This window comes from Molothrus aeneus, chromosome 4, assembly GCF_037042795.1.
Source record: "Molothrus aeneus isolate 106 chromosome 4, BPBGC_Maene_1.0, whole genome shotgun sequence".
NCBI classification, from domain to species: domain Eukaryota; kingdom Metazoa; phylum Chordata; class Aves; order Passeriformes; family Icteridae; genus Molothrus; species Molothrus aeneus.
In genome coordinates this window covers 41,727,909-41,750,921 of record NC_089649.1, presented here as the reverse complement: position 1 = coordinate 41,750,921, position 23,013 = coordinate 41,727,909, and the positions used below count along the sequence as shown (strand labels likewise).

The 23,013-nt window shown below is 36.8% G+C and overlaps 1 protein-coding gene across 5 annotated transcripts in view; it reads left to right on the top strand.

The window, feature by feature from the left end:
- Positions 1-23,013, top strand: part of SORBS2 (sorbin and SH3 domain containing 2) — a 144,163-nt gene that overhangs the window by 24,568 nt on the left and 96,582 nt on the right. The window contains exon 3 of one of the 5 annotated variants that reach the window (XM_066548339.1): positions 13,997-14,059. The exons of the other annotated variants lie outside the window; for them this stretch is intronic. The gene's annotated coding sequence lies outside the window, so the exon portion shown is untranslated. The remainder of the gene's footprint in view (positions 1-13,996; positions 14,060-23,013) is intronic. 5 annotated transcript variants of the gene reach the window in all.

The following is a 23,013-nucleotide window of genomic DNA, read 5'->3' as shown; positions in this document are numbered from 1 at the left end:
TTGTTCATATTCTTAAGGTTTTAAAAGATTTGTGTATGTGTCTGAGCCTTTGAACTGTCACAGACAGCTCTGCACTTGCAGAATACTTGTCTGTTCACTGCTACAAGCTCTGTCTACCCATCCGTGCTAAAACTCCATGCCAAGATTGCTAGTGTAACCATGCAAATCACTGTCCTGCTGTGGGCAAGTGAAATAAAGAAAAAAACCTCCAAGTTCAGTGTAAGACCACTGAGTTAAGACAGTGGTAGTTGGTTTGGCCTTCAGATACAGCTGTGCTACTGACATGTCAAACCTTGGGCTTTCAGTCACTTCTCTGACAGCTACTCCATTTTATTGGCAAAGTGTCATCGCCTGTCCCACTGGCATCAGTAAATGTCACTGTGACTAGCTTCTGTGCAGGGTATATTTACACATGGCTTTCAGTCACAGAAATTTGTCTATGTGAAGTCAGTGAAATGCTTTAGTCCATTTGACACAGGCAGCTCTCTGCTGGCAAAGCAGTATCTTCTGAGATGAAACCTTGCATGTTCCAGTCTGGCCTGCCTTCTTCTATGTCTGCAATGAGCAAGACATTTACCCAGCTCTAGCTCTCTGTCACTACAGGGTCAGCCCAAGATACATTTATCAATTGACGCTAGGATGGTTTTGGTTTTGCACTTCATTCCAAACATTTTTTTGTGGAATAAGTACTGGTTGGTTTACCTTTTTTTTTTTTCCCTAGGCACTATATGAGGCATAATTATATTTCAGAATTCAAGTGCATATTTGCAAGAAAGGTGTTTGACTAATTGTGACTAGGTAAAACTTCACACTAGATTAGCACTCAATTGGAAGATGCTCAGTTAATGATAGAGTACAAAGAATTAAGTTGATGTGTCATACTTCAAAATCTGTGGTACAAAAGACCTCCTTTTGAACCAGATGTCTTTGGCTTTTTTAAATAGGCTTATTTGGGACCATAATGACCTGAATGAGAATTATCTGATTTCTGAATTATATCATTGACTTAGCCATGGATATGAATTGATGGAAAGAGAAAATAATAACAAGCTGTAACAACAACAAAAATCTTTTCCCTCTGTAGCGGACTTACCTTAACACTTAATTCAGTCTTAAGACTTAATCTGTTAAAGTGTTACCTTAAAACTTAATTCGTTGCTTATCAAATTTTGTCTTTTTGGAATAATTCTGCCTTGATGGCTGTGATAAATATAAAACTTAATTTTTTTGTTTTTCTTGCTTTCAAATGGATTTCAGAACTTGATGACCTTTGCTGAAAATAACTTGACTAGCTGGAGCCATAACAAGGCATAACTTTGTGAGTGCATGTGGTAAAGGCTCAGCTGTTTGCATGATATTTATCATTCCACAGATAGGCTAGCTAAAGAAATAGAGGAAATAGAAAATCAGTCATGAGGGTGAAATATAAAACTTTAAAAAACTTTACTAAATTGTTTTTGTAACTAATTATGAACTTGAGCAATTTTTTCACTATTAAAATATTCCTACTCAACTCTATTTTGTGTTTTCTCATCTATATTGGAGATGCATATTGGAACTTCTATAGTTAGTCTGTGATCAAGCTGAGGGGCTGTGATAAGTCAAACTACATCTATAAAATTTCCAGTCTGGAGTGTCCTGAGTTTAGTGATGACTTTGTCATATTCTCTTAGCACTATTGCTGAATGTTCAGTGACAATTTCAGTCTTTGGATTGCAAGTACATTGCTTTTTGCAATTCAGCTGCAAGTGAGGACATGGTTATTGTTCATGCCTGCCTACTAAGATTCCAGTAAAACATTTTCTTGGAACCCAGTAAAATATACTGCTTTAATAAAGAATTTTACCAGAAATGTTACTGCTAGCTTTTTAAAAATGTGGTAGACCAAGGTCATGCTACAGTCAAACATCCTGTTCATTACTTCCTAGGATACAATTTCAATGCTTGAAAGGGTGGAGAAATTCTAAGGGTTCATTAAGACCTTTGGTACAGTCATCTGTTTTTCTCTGCTGATGTTTTCTGCCTGTGAGCTTGAAAGCTTCAGAGTGGCTTTCCAGGGCTGTGTCTTGGAGAACCCTGGGATGCTACAAGCCGCTCTGCAAAGGTGAGGGAAGGGCAGCTCCCTCAGTGGCTGCGGTGTGGCAGCTGCTGCTGTGCTCAGGAAGCAGGTGTATCCTCACACATCACCTTATGGCAATACCAATAGCCATTCCTATAAATCCGTCAGTACGTGTAAAGGGTGAAGTTTGCTATGTGTGAGGAAAGCCTAATTGAAGGAAAGGAAGGAAGCAGGAAGTTGTCTCATTTTTTTTTTAATGTTGCAAATAGTTCAGCGATTGTCAAATGGGCATTTAACTCTATATGAACACAAACCCTAAGGCAGCTTCAGTCTTGACTGAATTTACTTTTCTGAAAGTAAGGGGATTTCAGCCTTGTGGTAGACAAGATATTATATCTGAAGGAATTTTTCACATGCTTCAGGAAAGCTTGGGTGAATAGAGATGCTGTTGCAAAGTAGATTTTGTCAGTGTAAATTCTTGCAGATGTAACATCCCTCTTTTCTGCCTGGCCCTCTATTACAAATTTTTTTTTCAGCAGTATTCCCTTTCACATTGACAGATGCTTAATACTGGGAATTAAAATAGTCCTTGTGAGGAATTAGTTCTGTTTAGACCAGGCAGTGTACATGAACTCATACTGTACTGCTAACAATGCAAGTAAATTTCAAATTACCTTTTAAATTGGCTCTTATATGGTAAGTTATTATATTTTATGTTACTGTATTTTAGAGATTGGGAGTAGCTTTAATGCAGCAATGACACATTTAGAATCAATACTAACTTTGAATAGATAATTTTAACAGTTGTTACTCTTTTGGGCTTTGCCCTTGTGATACAAAGCATAGTGTTTGTTACAAATGGACAGACCATTCTTTGGAAATGACATTTTCTTCTGAGAATGGGTAATTTATTTTGTCCCTATTTCTAATGCCATAATTTATTTAAATACCATCATTCACCTTTGTGGCCATTTCTTAATCTTCTCCTTTTGCTGTTACAAAATAGTATAGTAGTAGGAATATTATTGATGTTAGTGTCTAGAGCAATGTAAACATTATACAGCTAAGAGCAAAATCTTTTTTTACTGTTTGTTTGAAACTACAAGTTGCAAAACATTATAGTATTAAAAAAAAAATACAGAATGTTCTGGCAGGAAATGGTATAATTAGAAATACTAAGACAAACTCAGAATTATTCAGTGCTAGATCACCATGTAATGTAGCTAATGTGGTAATCAGTTGTCATTCCTTAGCTTCCTTAGTGTGCTAACTCTTCTGGCCTAGACAGAGGTACTAGTTTTGCAGCTGATACGAGGTCTCAGAGAAGCTTGTCTGACTAGTTGCTTGTTTTCAGTGGACCAGTTAAGGACATTAGGCAGTGAACTGTTAGTCTGAAGCACCTTGCACATGAATTCCTTATGAACTGCAGGCCGACTATGCTCACATTTTCAATATAATGTTTAAATCAATATAACCTACCTAACTGAAAGTGTATATGCAAAACCAGGCATTATTTTTTGATCCTAGTTGCAGGATTAGTTCTCATTTATCTCATGTCAAGTTATCAGTGGACCTTACTCAGGGAAAGCAGAAATGACAGGGAAAGGAGATGCACCTTTCATGGTGAAGGCAGGATCCCAGATTGAGCTGAACCAACTTTAGAACTGTGTAACTTGTCTTTGGTAGCCTTTGTAGGAAATGGAGAAAAATAACTGGTTTGTACACAGCCTTCAAATGTAATATACCCCAGTAGTTCCAGACCAGTAGTCTTACCTTTGAATATAACATTGAGTAGACATGAGTGTTTATTTTAAGATTCCTCTGAGATGTACAGTTTTACAGAATCTGCTTTCTGGGTTTCCAATAGATTCCAATAGTATTTTTAAACAAGTCATACCATTAACTTTTAGAGCAGAAGATAAGGGTGGTATTAAAAAATGATAACTCAGCCTTCCTGGGCCATTCCCTGTGACTGCTTTAATGTGTGACAGATCAGTCTTGTCAAAGGCCCGGGCAGGTTCAGATATTGCCTGTCATTGCCCTCTGAAGAAAGCTTGGTTGGTATCCTTCAATAGACAGGGATGAAATATGGAGAAATAAGCTGTCATCACTAAAAGATAGCCTGATTTACTTTACCTTCATACCACTGCATGGCCCACACACACCATTTTTTTTCTCTGTCTCAGTACAAGCAGCACCCAAGCAGTCATGAGGTACAGGATTACATAAAGCCAATAAAAGCACACTGAAGTAGAGAAATCTCTTAAATAAATCATATCTTCCCATACTCTTGAGGTGCCCTGTTTTTAATTCTCTAATTGTAAATTAAGAGTGATTAAAGTGATTTTATTTAATATGAAGTGCATTTTTTTAGCTGCTCAGGTGAACTCGGAGCGAACTAATATGATGGAAGAAAACCTGGTCTAGACAGTCATCTTACATCAGTGCACTTGGAAAATCAGTAGGCATGTGGTAAGCAATGGGGTGTTCATCACAGCAGGTAGCAGATGATTGTCAGCTCTCCCAGTCCCCTGAGCAGAGATAAGTATCCATCTCTGCTTCTGTCTAGGCAACCATATACTCCCGTATGTACTACGTTATTTAAAAGGCTTCTGTTTAATCATAAATGTGACTTTCTTATGCTCCTCCTTAACAACAAGATTTTAGCTGGATTTTGGATAAAATCCTAAAATACTTATGCAAAAATGGTCTTTAGCTGTATAGTTTCTTGAGGAATAGCTCACTAATGTGACATAAGGTTAGCCATTACTTTCTTAAAAAAAATTTATCCCCCTGCCTTCTACCCTAAAAAGCAGAATCAGTTAAATATGAGCTTAAAACCACAGAGATAGTAGTGCATTTCAAATCCCAAATTAAATTTTACTATACAGCAAAAACTGGAGAACAAACAGATGCAAATTACTGTTTTGATAATTTTGCACTGGAATTTTAAAAATCAAGAGTGTTCCCAGAATATAAAATATTCATAGCTTATATAGAATTTTCATAACCCCTTATATTGGGTGCATCTCAAGTTTTACTGTACTTTGCGTTGTTCATTAAACATTAAAGTATCTTCATATATTGACTTCACACATCATCTTTAATGTCAGATACTGATAATAGAACTTCTAAAACTTGTACTTTGCATATGGAATTTGCTTATTGATATCTATCATAGTTGCTGCAGCCTTAAATCCTGGAGAGTACAGAAACTTGGGATGCAATAAGTAGGAAATCTGTCAGGTCCTGCAAGCAGGTGAAAGACTTAAGATGATGGCACTGTTGATAATATTTAATGCGGTACTAAAGATTGGTCATCAGAAAAAAACTCTTTACAGAAAGAGTGGGCAGGCATTGGAACAGGCTACCCAGGGAAGTGTTAGAATCACCATCCCTGGAAGTAATCAGAAAATGTGTCAATGTGTCCCTTGCAGTCATGGTTTCGTGATGAACACAGTGGCACGAGGTTAACGGTTGGGCTCAACAATCTCAGAGGTCTTTTCCAAACATAGTAGTTCTGTGATCATAAGGATTCTAAGAAAAGAGAATTCCTCCACTGTTGTTCTAGCTTGTTCCGTGAATTCTCCATAGAGCAGTATCCATGATGATTTATTTGTATCCCATCAGGATCTCAGCTGTATCTGGCAAGAGGGAATAGACTAGGGATTTCACGGTGCAATCTGCATATTACTAGTTTTGGAGGGGGTTTTGTGTAGTGAAAACTAGCTTTAATTTTCACTTTTGGGAAAAAAAAAGAAAAATTGGAACTCTGTTGTATAGACATGTTGTGAATATACTAGGGGCAAGACCTCTTTTTTATGTGTTTTGTCCTCTAAACACTTAGATTATTGTCCAAGAGATGGTCTCAGCCATTGTCTTAAAAGAAGTCTCACAAAATTAGATTAATCTTTTGATAGTTCCTGTGTTCTAAAGGCTAAAAATTAATTACATGCCTTCCTTCTTCATATTGGTTTTGTAAGTAGAAATAATTAGTCATTACTTTTTTAATTTCAGTACCTCATTTCATGCGTCAACAGCAGCACTACTGATGTTGTAATAGCTTCTACCTTATGAATTTCTTTTAATTAGAGAGTACATTTTCAGATTGTTTCCATTTATTGGCAAAATACCTTCCTGTATGAATTTAGGTGGTTATGTTGTTGTTGAGCTCTTGTTAACAGAATTCACAATTCTGAAAGCTACATCTTATATGTGTACTCCTGTTGCAGTCAAGCTGCTTAGGCACAAAACAAGCTTATTCCCTGTGCACAAGGAGGCAAATGCATCTGGATTCTCCTATGCTATGCAAGCTAGCCTAACATTTATCCATGTCCAGCATTTCTGTCAGAAGATTATCAGCAAAACCAACCATGCACTTGTTTAGATTGTTATAAAAAACCAGTCTGTCTAGGAAAATGAAATAGTGACGTAGATGGTACCATTAAATATTTTTTACTCTCACTTAGAAAGGTACAGGTGTTCCTGGAGAGAACCAATGTGAAGACTTCAAATTCTGCTGGAAACCTGGCAGTACTCAAGTGATGTAGAAACTTGAAACCTGTTGCATTAACACTTCAAAGAAATGTAAACTCTTCAAGTCAGGTCATAATGATAATATGCATCCGGGCTTGGGGCAGATGTACAGCAGAGCTTCAAAAGCACTAAACCTGTAATTCAAACCATTACAATGAGCAAAGATGCTCCTTAGAAAGGGATTGAGAGTCCTCTGAAGTAACATTTTAAAAATAATACATCTGAAATTCAGTATTTCCACAAGACTTGGGTTGGACCCACTGAACTTTAGGCCCTTCACTAATGTGCCAGAATTGGGATTCCATATGGAGTCAACAGCAGCTCAGTCAGAAGGAAATTTGATCTGGAATAGGTTTAATCACTCCTTGAAAGTACTCATATGCTTTGCTCACATAAATAGGACTTCCAAAAGAAATTATTCAACTTTAAGTAAATGCAGTGATTCTGGCCTTTAGTCTCTCTTACCATCTCTTCTCACTTTATGCACAAGTGTTTGTGTGTCATGAAGTCTCATTTCTGTATCTCCTAAAAATTTCTACTTTGCCTAAATTTGAAATATCTACCCAAAGCTTGAAAAGACATTCCAGTTGTCCCTAAATTAAAAAGTAGGTTAGCTCCAGGTAGAGGATGCAGTATTTCATTTTAATTCCTTATAAAATTTCTATTTTGAAGTTTTTAACTGCCTTGGCCTAAATAGCTGATCCTGTCAATACTGCTGAAATGTAGTGTTTCTGCAACTGCTAAATTGCATGCATTAAAATAAATTAGGATTCCTGCAGGTGTCTGATGAAACAATTTAGAATGTTTAGTTTAAACTAGTTCTGAGCACCCACTCCTGCCAGTATTACTTTACATAAGTGATTTCAATTCTAATTTTCATTTATAGGCTCAGCTTGAGGGAGGAATGTTTGCCTCTGCTATTCTTCCTTGCATGGCTGGAGGAAAACCTGTGAAATAGACATTCTTGGAAGAGACTGAGTCCCCAAAAATAAAAGTTTTCTTGGGAAACACCAGAATTCACAGAAGCACATGCTCAGTTTCCCTTGGCATGACACAACTATGGAGCACGTCTCAGGGGAGACTTTTTGTCTAGGCAAGCATGAAAATCCTTTCTGTGCTGAGGCCACCAGTTAGTGTCAAATAAGGTGGCAGTTCTGTTTTTTCTGATAACTAGTAAATAAGCTATGCACAGACAAATCCATTCCGCACTCTGAAAAATTGTGAGTACTCCTAAGTGAGGGAGGTAACAGTAGCTGTTTAAAGTGAGAAGTTCTTAACCTGAGTGTGAGGTGTAAAATGACAACAAAGGAATTACTGTGAAATTAGCTTTGTACATGACAGAATACTTTATTTGGAATATATTTCACTTCAGGGCACCAGTGCCATCCATGGGAGATGTTCAAAACTTAAAATTTCCTTTGACAGAAGAAAGACCTTGGAATTCTCTTCCCCACTGCTGTCTCTAGAATCAGTGCTAGAATCATGCACACACCCTAAATCCTGTGTGCATGGCTTGGCTAAATGAGCTTTGTCTTCCTAATGGTAACCTTCCTACACCTAAGGGATAACAGGTGAATTTTGACAAAGTTGGAACAAGGTTTTTAATTTAAAAAACAAACAAGCAAACAAAAAAAGTTGCTGAATGTGCTAGTTTTAAAGAAAATTCATAATGTTTTTTATGCAGTGGTAGAAATCTTTCAAAAGATGACCTCCTAATACCCTGAACACTGAAATTTCAAGTGAACACAAAAATAAACATGCAGACTCTAACTTTTCTTCCTTATTTAAAGGAAACAAACTGGTAAAACACCTTAAAATAACAAGCTATCTCTTCAATTGTAAATGTGTAATCAAGTGCAGGATATGTTGACTATTTATTTTATGTATTAATAGATTTCCAATGGTTTTGGAGTCCTGAGTGGCTTTTCATTATCAGCAGTTTTTGATGACAGGAATGTATCTAATTTAGTTATCTGAGAAGCAACATAGTTTGAATAATCAGCTTTCCACTTTTAGAATCTCTTGGTAGAGAAGACACAGTTTTTCCATGTTAACTCATCTTTGAACAGAATTCACACCAGGTTGTCAGAATTTTGCTTTTAAATCAAGTATTGTTCTAAAAAAAGAGTTGATCTGCAGCACCATCTCAGAAGCAGAGAAAATCATTAAGTTTAATTAGGATCAAATATTTGTTAAGCACTGGTAGATGAATTGAGTCTATTCAGTAACAGAGAAATTGTTTTTGGGTAATTTGCTGTAGTAGTAACACATGAGGCATGCATGATTGAATAAATCTGCACAGAGATCTTTTCTATAGGGAGTTGTTTTTCTGTAGAGTAGCAGCTTTATTTACATATATATGATTTTTCCATCATTCTTAGATATCTGAATGAAAATTTATTTTGAAGCCTCACTTGTTAAATTGATAGGTTAAGGTTCCTAAAGGTATTATATCTCCTCATACATTCTTAGGTGTCATTTTTCACTTGTAGCAAATGCAAGTATGCAGAATTTGGTAAGTGACATGATGAGAAACCCATGAAGAGTTTGTGCAATGCATTTTTAGTGTCTGAGTCTACTATTCTGTGATAATGTAACAAACAAGAACCCAGGTAGGAGAACAGAATATGAATTATGGCCTAGGCCTTTTGCATTACAGCCTTTTGGCTAAATTCTGGGCCTGTCCATGAGATGTATTTCTTCTTTATTTACTGGAAATCAGTCACTATTGAGAATAAAAAACTTAATTCTGTAGCTTAAAGGTGCAACCTTGAATGTTTTCTAAGGACCTTCTTTATGATTCGGGTTCAGAGTTGTCTCATTTTGAAGCTACAGTGCTGTATTTTGTCTTTAGTAGAGACAAACAGGTAAAACTAAGTGTAAATGCACAAGATGGTATGTATAAGCTGAATGGAGGAAATTAACTAGCAGTGGTCTGGACTTATTTATCAGCTGTATGACCTCTAGGTGGATGCAAAAGCTTTACCTATGTTACAGGATTTCAGAAGAATGACAATCAATTTTTTCTTGAGTCTCAATCCTAGAACAGTTTATCAAGATTCATAACAGTAAGCACTGATAGGGTAATCTGACTTGTTTTTAGAAAAAAATTTTGAAATTAAGGCTGGCCTTTTCCCAAAACCAAGAAGCACTGCTCAAAGGGAGTTCATTTCTGCACTTAGTCTCTAAACCCCAAAGAAATTATCCTTGCAAACTAATGAAGATAAAATTAAGCACCGTAGCCTGTGGCACCTCCTTCAAAGCTTTAAATGTAAATGTAAGGGTTGGAATTAGGTCAACCATTTTCTGGATATATTTTTCTAATGGTGCTTAGTGTACTACTGAAACTGTAGAAAGCAGTAGTTTCTGGCTCTCTGAAATTGTCAAGGAGCAGTGGAAGGAAAAGGTTGTTTGAGAGTGGCCTCATGGCTTTGAGTGCAGCATGTTGATGGCATTTCAGTTTCAGTCTCTCAGTTGTCACTAAAAAATGTGATGGAGTAGTTTTATCCCTGCTAATGAAGTGAGGAGTTTGAACATGGGGGGATCCACACATGAAAGACACCAAAGTGCTGGGCTAAGATCTCTGGGTAACATCTTTGTTTGTCAGCAGCCCATACCGGTCAGTGGTGGCCCCAGCAGTGGCCAGCCTTCTTCAGCATTTAAGCAACAAGTGAGAAGAAACTGCAGTTTCTCAGGTGTAGTCAGGGCACTGTAATTGCTGTCTTTGAATGGATCAATGCACACAAACTCTGAGATCATTCAGACTGGGGAAAATTTTTGTGCAGTCTGTCACAGCAGCCAAGCTCTTTGCACTCAGATCCCTCAAATGTAGGGGGCCTGGCAACTGATTCAGCACAGGGACAGGCATACTGCTTGCTGAAGGTGATTGTGAACAAGCCACAACAAAAGGGCTTGGCAGTGTTAGCCACTGAGGATTCCTTTTTAATTGGGTGTTCCAAAATGGTCAAGAAACCCCAACCCAAGTTTTTGCATAGTGCCCTTTGTCCCATTGTGCCCGATTCCTGAGTGCTTTCCAGTTAATTGTATTAACTTTCTCCTACTGAGATGAGCACAGTTGGTTAGAGAACACCAAGGTTGTGGGTTCAATGCCCATATGGGCCATTCATTTAGCAGGTGGAGTCAATGATTCTTCTGGGTCTCTTCTAACTCAGAATATTCTGTAAACTTCTGTTGGTGTAATGAAGATGTCCTCAGAACTAAACCTGGTCAAATAAGGTAATTGCTAATTTTGGTGGCTGTTGAAGAAAAGGTATTTCCATAAAGTGTTCTGTCACAGGATGGAAATGTTTTTATTAAGCTTTATACAAATATTTATATATTTTATTAAGTTTTATACAAATATTATTCTACTTGGAAAACTCTACCTGAGATAACAGCAGATGTATACTTTGTAACTTAGCAGCGATGCCGCTCAAAACAGGGCTTGTGAGTTTCTCTAGGAGACAAAATAAGAACATTCAGGAGCTGCATGGGTTCTGGTAATAAGGGCAGATATTTGTGTTTGGGGATAGCATTGGGGTAATACAAACCAGCAGTTACTCTAAAGCTTGCCACCTCCTCCAAGCCTAGGCAAATATTTCACAGCTCCTGGTGTCAAACTCAGGATTTACTTTTACAGCCAAAAAGCAGATATGTGTGCAGAAACAGGAATTTATTGTTAGTCTGTCAATGTTATGAATTCAGTCAAAACAGACTAGTACTGTTACTGGTTAACTGGCCTGCTTCTTTTACTGGTAATGGCAAGAATTCCATTTACTGTGCTGTTCTGGACTTGGCAACAGAAGCATAGAAGTTTGAAGTTTCCTGTGGCCTGTCTATCATCTTTGATTTTGGGATGAAAGTGATGCCTCAAATCTTAGCATTTTTTGAGTGCACCTGGAATCTCCTCCTATTGGGGTTGTTGGCTGCCCAGTGCTGTCTACAGCCAGATTTACCTCTGTTTCATGTTTACCAGAGTGACTCTAATGAGTTTTTTCTGTGTCAATTATGTTGGTTAGCAGTTTTTTCATTTCTTCTAGTGAACTCTTGGTTATGAGGCCTCCAATTCTCTAGTCAATGGTTTTGGAAACAGTTTCTTTCTAATTAAGCTTTCAATTGAAATTTACTATCTTTGTAGCAGAGTTGCAATTGCTGTGATCAGAGAGATGATCTCTGGGACAGTAATTCAGAAGAAAGTTTAGCTACAGACTTACACACTTACTATATGGCATCCTATAATTAGATTTAATTGTATTGACCTTTAAAGAGAATGTGATTAATCTGCAGTTTTAACCAAGGAGAAAAAAAATCACAAAATAGTGTCAGAAGAGTACTTGGGTACTTTTAATAGAATTATATACAGGTGGATAACATTGAGCCTGTTATTATGGTGAAAGTGTCCTTTAGTAGATAATAGTAATAAGTATTTTTTTAACTGTCAAAATAATATAAATTACATACTGGAATTGCACAGTCAAACAAATACTATATGCCTTGTTTCAAATTAAGAGGAAATAGTCTTTTCCACATTTGTGAGCATACCTTTCTGCCTTCTTTGTGGGAATTGTATGCATTAAAGTTTCTGGCATTGTAGCTCTAGTACCAGAAAAATGTGAGAACTAAGACCTCTGTAAAACCAAAAGCAGATATGTCATTTTTTCTGCAAGAATGTCTTGTCCATTAGAAATATGGACTTAATATCATGACTCCCCAACAGCTGCTATTTAAAAACTCCACTCTACAGAGAGCAGCTGAGCCACTCACTCTGTAGACTGGGTTGGAATAAGCATGTCTGATGAGCATCTGAGAATGATAGCTGGAAGGCAACACTCCTGACAGCTGGAGCAGTTAATACAGACACTCATGCCTAGTGTTGTGCAAAGCCCAGCACTTGAGATCCTGGTGAGTAGATGGGGAGCATGGCAGGGTACAGATGACACAGGATGCATTTTCAAATTCGGTCCATAATTATCCGCACCATTTCATGTGTGTGATACTAATTGCATACATAATTTCTGGCATGCTGGTCCTCATGTTTACCCAACTATGGAATTTACATGTGACTTTTCTTTGTGCATATGCAAATTTTTTCACTTATTTTCACATGCAGTCATCTGAAAAGATGAGGGCACACTGCTGTATTGCACCAGGCTGTACTCATCTGTGGGCTGAGTCAAGGCTGTCCCAAAATCATACCCAACACTTCTAGTCTGGAAAGAATATGTGTTTTGGTTATGAATGAAATTATTGGGCAAAATATTTAGTGTGATCAAATCACACTAAGTTGTGTTTTCTCAGCTCTTCTGTATTACAGAAAGAGTATGTCAGATGCTGCATTGATTAAAGCAGATTGCTCATCTAGGTATTAGTAATGCTCTGTACAATTCAATGTGGCTAATGAAGCACTGCATGCTACCTTCAGGGCTATAACTATGGCTTGGAATAAAAATATGACCTTGACATTCTTTGAGCTGCACAATGAAGTGGTCGATAGGAAATGACCACAGTTTGTTATCCCATATAGTCACAGAGTAAACGCACATTATGTTCCCAAACACAAAGAGAAGTAAAAGCTGAAGAAGAAAGTGACTTACCACTCTTAATACATCCAAGCTGTACATTTCCATTTCCTATTGTACAAAATATCCTTTGTTGACAAGCTATGTTTACATTGAGGTGATTGGACACTCTTTTCAAGTGATTAGTGGAACAAATGCAATAATATGCTAGGTATTCTAGTAAGACATGATTCTGACAAAGATACAGCTCATTGAAATGCCTTTTGTCTTTGAGGGATAATTTCCTGGCCATCTCAAAGAAGGTTGCTTCAAATTTGGGGGAAAAAAGTAACTTTGATGTTGAAAATTGAGGCCTATATATGTAACTTATATGCTTATGTTCATAACTACAGCAAACAATGGGAGCAGCTCTGGAGTAGTGCATTAACTTTTCATTTCTATTTTTCATGAGAAATTGCTGACTCATTGTAAAACTTTTAAATCTGAAATTATCTTTTTTCCAAGTTCAGTTCCAAGATATCTTGCAAATTATATGGATAGTTTTAAAATAAAATGTATTTAACCTCTGAAGTATGTCTCTGTTCCTGGAATGACAAGGATTTAATACATTAATTGTAGTGGAAATATGTCATTTTAAATAAAATTCTTGACACCACACTACAGTTTATAATTGAAATAATGTGAAATTCTCAACAGTCAAAAATTACATAGCTTAAGAAGTTACAAACAACAAATTTTTTTTTAAAAAAACCTTGCCTCCATTTAAATGCCTCCCTTCAGTTTGTGTCAATGACTTTGATTCTTATCTCCTTTACAATCTAGATCAGTCAAAAAAAAAAATCCAGCCATTATTTTTCTGTGTGTTTCTTGTTCCCATTTTCAGAATTGGATGTGTACTTTGACCTTAGCTGTGCTGTTGAGATCGTGGAGCTTGTTACAGTAATAGGTAATGTGTGTTGGTTTTGCTGTTGTATTTTATTATTATAATTATTATTTTACTTTTTTTTTTATTTCTCACTGCCTTCTGGGTATAAGCTTTAGGTTTGTACTTTTTCTTGGCAGATTTGGCTTTAACTCTTCTGCCTAGCTGGATGCACATGAGTGCTCAGGGATGACTGTTCAGGCTTCTGTTGCTTTCCCAGAGAGTGCTACTGCAACAGAGCTCTACCAAGGCTTTCATTATACTACTCTTTTTACATTCTGTTATGCAAGGTTTTTAAATGTTTCCTAATCTCAGTAGGGTGCAGGGGTAGCCCAAAAATATACCAATCAAGCCAAAATGTCTGCAGGCCTGGATGTCAGCTCTTTGCCCAGTCATCTTTTTGTTTTAAGGCTTCATTGCCCTTTTGTAACTATCTGTCTTTTCCAGTTGCTGATTTCTTTTATTCTTCAGCAAACTTTTTAGTCCTACTCCTATTTGTCTTTCTGAGATCACATTTTCTGGAAAAAGCAGTGGAAACTGAGTCTTACTTGTTTCACCAGTTCATTAGGTGATCTGTTACTTTCACATTATTCACCACATTATTCATCACTCTTAGCATTTTAGGGGCAAAGTGAGGTTAGTCCCAGGTTTAACCACACCAGGGGATTTGGATGCTGTTGTATAAGTGGAAACCATCAGGTGCTAGTGATTGTGTATTGTTCCTGTTCTGGAAGATATGAAAAATGTCAATTAATTCTGTCCTGTAAAAGTGTTAAAAGATAATTTAGAGTTCATAATTGTATCCAGAGATTTTCTGAAAGAAACTGGAGTTTTGTTTCTTTGCTTCAATAGTGTGGTATATGTGGCATCTTTGTCTTCTGAACACCAGATGCATTTTAGTGGGTAAACCATGACCTTGGTCCTAATCTTTCCTGCTAGTCTGATGTTGGTATGCTGTATGTCAATTTATTATACTGTCTATATGTACATTTCTTTTGTAAAATGTTTATAGAAGTTTTATATACTTGTAGTTGCAGGGTTCACGTGGAGGCAGTAGTCATATAGTTAACTACAGTGGGTATTGTGTATAGTTAAACACATTTATACTTTCAAAGAAGTCCAATTAAAAAATCTGAGATGAGATCTTGTTGTTACAAATCCATGTAATCATCCAACAGAGTTTGTTTACATTGTCACACATTTTGGTGTTTCTGCTGTATGCAGGGAGATGTGTAATTTTTGCTTGCTTCAAGAAGTCATGCAGTGTGAGAAGATGAATGAGCTGCAGATTTAGATTGTTTTAGAAACACTTGTCCAAGTTCATAACTTTGCCTTTGATGCTACGAGCTTAATAGAGACTTTGGCTAGATGTTGAACATCTGCATCATTAGCCTTAACAAAAAATGTAAATGAAGAGAAAAAGGAGCTCTACAATTTAGCTGTGACGCATTTGCATGCTTTCTCCTCTTGGGTTGCACTGACTGTTTAGGGTACAGAGATACTTTTCTGTGGAAATTTATAAAATCAGAGGGCTTTGGGGAAAGTACAAAAAGCAAGCTTCCCTGAATGACATAGGACAAACTGCTTCCAAAACATCATACAGCCAGGGTCCAAGTTAGAGTTTACTTCAGTTTAGAAATTCAGACTCTTCTGTATTCTACAGGGAACCTAGATAGGACAGTGAGCTTGAAATCCCTGGAATTCCTTCAGGGCCTGTGGAAGACAGTGTATGTGCAATGAGAATTCAGATAACCCAAACAAGCAGTGCAGAATTGTGCTAGTTCTAGAATAGCCATGAAAACGTGGCACCATACCTGAGCTTGTAAGATTTGTGTGGGAAAATGTGGGACCCTTGCTACTCTTAGGATTAAATTTTCTTTTGTGCTGTACTATGCTTTAGAAACCTGGAAGTTTGGAATGATGCCAGCTTGGGATCTTGAAGCAATGGCAATTGAATTTTATAAACATACACTTAGAAAGCTGGATATACTAAACTCAGCAGTATGATTATTATATGTCTGGGTTTTTCAGTCAGCTTGGTATCCCAATCTAAAGATTGTATCCTAATTCTGTGTTTCTCTATTTACATGCATGGCCTCCCTGGGAATTCTGCAAGAAATTGGATAGCAGGTGTTGGCATTCACACATACATCTCTTGTTAAGGAGAATTTCCTTCTGCATGCTCTGTCTCATTGACAGATATCACCATACCTAAGTTACTATTAGTAAAAGCTTAGTGAAATATTTGTCTGTTTACTCGTGTTGGCAGTTGTGTTCTGAATTTGATTTTACTCAGTAGAGATTTGCAGGGGTCTGTGTATTTGTTCCCTTTGGTTTCTCTCCCAAGCATATCTGCTATTCACAACATTCATCAGTTACAGAAAACAGCACCAAAAGAAGATATATAAAAGCTCAAGTCACACATCCCATTTTTCGAAAAGCCAACACCCAAGAAAATGTTTATTACCTTTATAGGTATTTTTCCTTTTTTAAAATTAATAATAATTTTCAGTTTTGTTTCTCTTCTTTGAGCAGCTAGTGAAATACTTGTTTGCAATATAAAAATACTGAATATATAGAATGAGCTTTGTTTATGTGCATTCTTCCCACAAATATGATGCCTTCATCTTGTTCTCTCAAGGGCTGAGTTTTCCATCATCTATATTTTATTAGTGTTGTTACTTAACCCATTGCAGAGGGTAAAGAGGGGGATGGGAAGGTGTCTGTTCTTGTAGCCATCAAGATGCTTTCTCCTCTCCTGAAATGTTTACTGCTCACATTTTGTAATTCAAAATAGCAGTCAACATACAGTTAATGGCATTTAAATGTATAATGAGCAATTCCTACATGTAGGATAGGAAGGACAAATTAAGAGGCTGGATTAAAATGATTGTATCAACAAAATCTGGCATTTGGAATTTATCAAAGGCAGAGAATATTAAATCTTAGTAAGCCATGCCTTTTCAGCCCTAAGGTTTTGTCACCTTGTCACTGATGTGAGCTTCTTGGTATTGCAAATACTTTGTGTGTGAAATAAGGTGGGGGTAGGTTCTGAAGAAAATGATTTGGATTTTTTTGTCAGCTCTTCAAGTGAGAGAGGCACCCTTATCTAGACCTGCTGTCTTCTTTTCCTATTACCATAAATACAACCTTTCATATACTTTATAATGCAGAAGTAAGGCAAAACCATGCAAACCAGTAACAAAGGGCTTTGTGTTTGAGAGGTGCTGGGAAAAATACACTAATAAAAGAGTCTACACAAAATTTAGTATAATTTTTCTTTATTTCACTGTGTATGTTAAATTATTAATTTATAAAAATACTACTAGTAGTTTGTTCTCCAGTAGAGAATTGCTATGAACACAAAAATAATCTGGCTTTAGAAACCATCTATTATAACCTGTTCCTTGTGTCAAATGTTTGATAGCATTAAAATACATCAATAATTTTTTAATTCCTAACATTTTTATTATTCTGAGAGAAAGACTTGTAACCTTCTGAATTCAGAGGTGAATAGATTTGGTTTAGGTTTTTTAGTTGCACAATTTTGCAGTAGCTGCAGTTTTTCCAATATTAACATAATTTAATCTTTACCGTAAGGCATGATCAGTAATTCAGTGTCAAATGGTAACTGTCAGCTTCTTAAATTTTTCATATTGGTATTCAACTTGACAGCTAATTTGCAAATCCCCCCCCCCACTATATGTGATGCTGTAACTTTTAGTATGGATGACTCTTCTGCCTCCAGAGCTGGAAAGACAAATTCAACGAGAAGTGATCAGGATTCTTTTACATGAGCAGCAATATTCAGTATATTAGAGGCCAAAGATATGCATGACTTCTCATTTAATGCAAACAGGAAAAACAGAGCAAATAAGCAAAAGACAAATAATCTTGTGGTTTCCACTGGAAATTTCTGTAAGAATGACCAATCAGGTAGGAAGAGAAATCTGACTTTATAGATTCCCACCTAATAGGGCTGTCCCTTTGTAACCACATACCACACAAGAAGGCTTTGGATGCTTTTACTATATAAAGATATGTTCACGTCAAGGAGTTTGACTGGCAGTTTTGTAAACTGAAGTATTGTGTATTCTTAGAAAAGAAACAACATCTTGTGTCTAGATATGGAAAAAATATTTGGAGGGGACATTTTTGGAATGAATTAAAGAAAAGAAATAGTCTATAAAAAGTTCGAAAAAGCAGAAAGCATAAAAATATCCCTGTACTTGCTGCATTGCAAAACTGCGGAGTTAAAGCTGCTTTTCCAGTTCTTACAGTAGCCAAAAAATTGTTTAGGCTGCTTTTAATATAAGCTAACTGAGCTCAGTTAACTGTGTGCAAGTAGAAAATGTATGCTTTCTAGTATGCAAAATCAGTGCTAAAAATCTGTTTCATGTGAGGTTTTTGGTTTTTTTTCTGAGGCCTTAATCCAGCAGATTTCTACAGTGCATGGTTAGTTGTAGCTTGGGAATAATCCCATCCTTATCCAGAAAAGCCTGTTTTTAGATCTCAAAGAACACTCTGGATTCTGTGAGTATATATTAAAGACTTTGACTCAGAGTCCTAATATTTTTAAATGGGAAAGCTAGGAATGGAATCCTACTACAAGCCTGGTATTAGCTGTAATTACAGCTTCGGATATTCGAATCAGAAAGTTTAATTTCTCCACAATATGCACAGATTTGTGTCTACAAAATACACCATAGCAATGTCTGTTACAGGGAATACATCAACACTGTTGGATGTAGAAGAAAAAATTATTATTATGGAGCAGTTTTCTGCCTTGCTTTCCATCATTTCTCAGCTTGCAGATTGTCTCATGTCAGAAAACTCTTGTATCATATGGAATAATGCTATCATTCAAGGCTAAAATTGATAAGTAGGCAGTTCTTGGGCTGCTGATTCTATTTAACACATTGGAAGCAGAGCTCACCTTTGGCCTTCCTTTTCTGTGTGCAAATTCCACATACTCTGCCTGAATAATTGGCATCTGCAGTGGGACCAAAACACCAAACAGAGGATGTGCAAAGCCCAAGACAGTCCTGTGTTTCCTTGCTTCACAGCTGATGCATCCTCAGTGCTGTAGGGATACTGTAATGTTGTGGCATCATAATTTATCCTAGCAGCATGACACAGTATTAGTACAAAGCCTTGAAGCAAGTGTCCTCATTTGAGAACCTGTGAAAATCTAAAGTTATTTTTGGACCTTTGCATCCTTCAGATATGGTTTATGAGACGTGTAACAGCCTCATCTGTCTTAAGACAGGAGAAGAAACTTGCTTCAGGCTTTTCTATCATCCAGCTCTCAAAGCATCCTCTTTGTGTACCTATCCTATTAGGGAAGGTTTGATTTTCAGCAAAGATGACTGAAGACAGAGCATTAAGATGAGCTGAGACTTCATGCCTTTGACAGGAGCTGAGCTGCCTGAGCCATGCAGGCTGGAGGAGAGGCAGGAGCAGAATGTTGCTGCCTTTCCCTTCAGCTCACCTGCCTTGGTCAGCGTGTCAGAAAGCATTGCACTGCTTGGTCGGTGCTCGCTTAGGGAAAATGTCTGATGAAGCTGTTGAAACAAAAAGGTCTGGAAATTGCTATAAAGTTGTAAATTATTCCCTCATTTGAGGCAAGGTCAGGTGTCACTGCATAGTTTCTGTAGGACTTGGAATTTAATACATTTTCTGTAGTTCAGTATTTACTTTGGGAAGGAAAGCAAGTTATAAAATATGGCTAGATACCTTATGGCTAATCATTTTGCTTCTGGTTCCTTGTGGCCTTTCCCTACATTGATTTATTTTCTTCTTTCATGAGAAAGCAAAAATTCAAAATATGCTTCTATCCTTTTTATTTTAAATGAACTTTTAATATTATGTAGGACTACATGCTTTCTGATACACCTTTCTTGAGAATGAACTGAATATTTCCTCTTAGTGCAAGCAGGATGAAACAGGTTTTATGAATCTCATGAAACAATTGTTTATATAAAAAAAGCTATTAATGAACAGGTTTAATGAATCTCATGAAACAATTGTTTATATACAAAAAGCTATTTTCATGTATATGGGCTGGGAATGTTTCTAAATAGGACCCACAGTCATCTAATTAGACATGCATGGTGTTAGTAGGCATTTGTAGTACTCACGGGACAAGGACAAGGGATCCCTGCTGAAAATTTCCATTAAAAAGATAATTGCATGGCACAAGGTCTTTCTAAAACCTTGCTTAAAATTTTTTCCTGCTTTGAATTAGGTTCTGAGATCTAGATCTAAATAGACTGAAAATATAAAAAGAATTTACTTTTGTAGGTAGTAGAATTAATCATGCCAGCAGTGCCTATGGAATTGTGAAAGATTCAAAACAGTGTTTTGCTTATAGTTTTATGATCTGATGATCCTGGTAGAATTGAGTGTTTTGTGCATACATGGATAAATTATTTCATATTTTGCATGCATTATGACAGATTACATCTGGTTAGTTAATAACTAGAGTACCTAGGTGTCTGCTATGACTACCAGGAGTGTCCAAATGTTCTTTTTTCTTAAGATGAGATTTCTAGGAATTTTTATTCTCTACCATCACCCTATTGGATTCAACTGTGTGAAAAGCAGATGAAGGGAGAGAACACCAGGTCACTCAGGTATGCCCCTTAACAGGAACTCATCCAAAAAATGCCTGGTTTGTGTGTTATGTGGGAGTAATGTGCTTTCTTTAAAAATAAAAAAAAAAACCAAAAACTGTGTAAAAAACCCAGCAGAGTGTTACTGTGAAAATGCTGGTGAAATAATTTAAAAGTTGTTTTCACTGGTAACATCAATGTGAGTAACTATAACTGGGTAAAGAGGCATTTGCCCATTTTCAGTCAGAATTGGAGAGCAACCAACAGAGTGGTTACTTTTACCATAAAATTTAGATGGGACCTACATTTTGTTTTAGGTTTTTTAGTTGCTCATTTTTGCAGTAGCTGCAGTAGCTGCTGGTGAATTTCAGCAAAGTCAGAGGGGCTCAGTGTAGGGGATACAGGCTACATTGAAATAATCCATTATTCTTGGTCAGCATGAAGAAGGAAGAGATGTAAAGTCTTAGCTGTAGCCTAGTTATGAAGGGAATGAGAAAAAGATATCATGCATGATATCTTTTTCATATCATGATGAAAGTGTTTGGTTACAAACCTTACATGTTGTGAGATGATGTTTGCAAGACGTAATAATACCATGAAGAAGAAAGAAATTTTAAAGAATATTGTTAAATATGTTTGAGCTCTTTACATTTTCTTTCTGCTAGTGTGTAGCATGCTTACTGAAATAATTTTTAATGGGCACCTCTAGATTGAGGAATGACAAATGGATTTCAAAGTATATTCATCAAAATTGTAGAATGGAAACTAAATCTGCTTCTCAAGGCCTTAGCAAGGGCTGGAAGAGAAAAACAAAATACATGGCTTGTGGTTTGTAGAAGTTCTCAGTCAAATGGTTATTGCAGGTTGGACCTAGCAAAGATACACAATTCTCCATCTCTGGCCAGTACAGGAATAGCAAGTTACAGACCTAGTACTGAACTGCTTGGGCTGGGCTTGGGAATCACAAGGAGGACAGAGTTTGGACCTGAGAACTCCTGGTCCTTTCACAGGGAATAGCTGACAGCTGATGATTCTTGCCACATGCACGTCCTTGTGCAAAGGTCAGTACACTTATGTCAAGCATGATTTTGTGCTTGTTAGGAAGACCAGTTGAGAAGACAGACCAAGAACAGAATAAATCTTTTGAGAATTACTGATAGTTGTCTGTGCCATGTTTGCAATTTCACAAAGGTTTATTCTGAAATGTTATAAATGCACAGGGACTGTTATTTCAAGATCTGTAATTAGCTCAAGAGTCATATAACCACACACTGGGATGTCCTAAAGGTGCCTGTCCTTCTAGCTGCCATTCATGTCAATTTTCACGAGCTTTAGAAAATCCTGGGAGGGTATTTGTGTAATCTTTACAACATAAGAAGCAAATTAATATAGGTATGTATAATTTTTACTTCTTGGAATGCAGGTCTTTGCAATTGTTGGCTCTTCCACCAATTTTTAGATAGCAAAATATAGTTGTAAAAATAAAGGTGTCAGGAAGATTCGGGATGGCCTTAGGATGATAATTTTTCTCTCAGAAAAGCGACAGTCGCAACAGAAGAACACAAATTTAAAGACTGAACTCACAGCAGCAATTAGGTCCCATAAAAACTCCAAATTGGGTCAAATATTGATGCAAAAACTGATCCCAGCTGGGGAGGGTGCGGAATTGTGAGTTAAAGCACTGGACACTTCTACTGAGGGAAAGTAAAAATAGGTGAAGTACCTATTTTTGTCTTTGATGCTTTCAGATATATGTGATAACCTCTGATGGGTTGTCCCATAGTCTCTTTTGGAACGTTGTTTTAACAGGTTGGAAAAAATTAATGCAACACATCTGCCATAAAAAGCAGGAAAATTTGCTTCATAATTAATAAGTGTTTTAGATGTGTTTATGGAAATGAAAAGAACCTATTCAGACCTGTGCTTTGCCTTGTTTTGCCTTGACTCAAGCTTTGTATCCATTTTCAGCTACCAGTTTGTGGTTAGGTGGTGGGGTTTTTCACAACTTATTTTAAGAAAGTAGTAAAATAGTCATTACAAACAATCAACCAAACTTCTTTCATCACAAATGCCTAGTGAAAACGTATAGTGAAAAGGTAGCTAAGACAGTTGTCATATTCTTGGCCATTTGCCTCTCTGTGTTACTACTTGCATTGGGAACTGTTTACATTATGGGATAGATTTGGCAGGTAATAAATTAGCTATAGGTGTGGAACATGAGTCTCAAAAGCTATTTGCCAATGTGTTAGCATGGCTAAGGCATTTGTGTTTCTTTATGGGGTAAAATGAGAATATTTTTGAATTTACTCTGAGTAATGGATAGATTATGTGTATACATCTGTACGAGCTTTCTGCTAAAAAGCT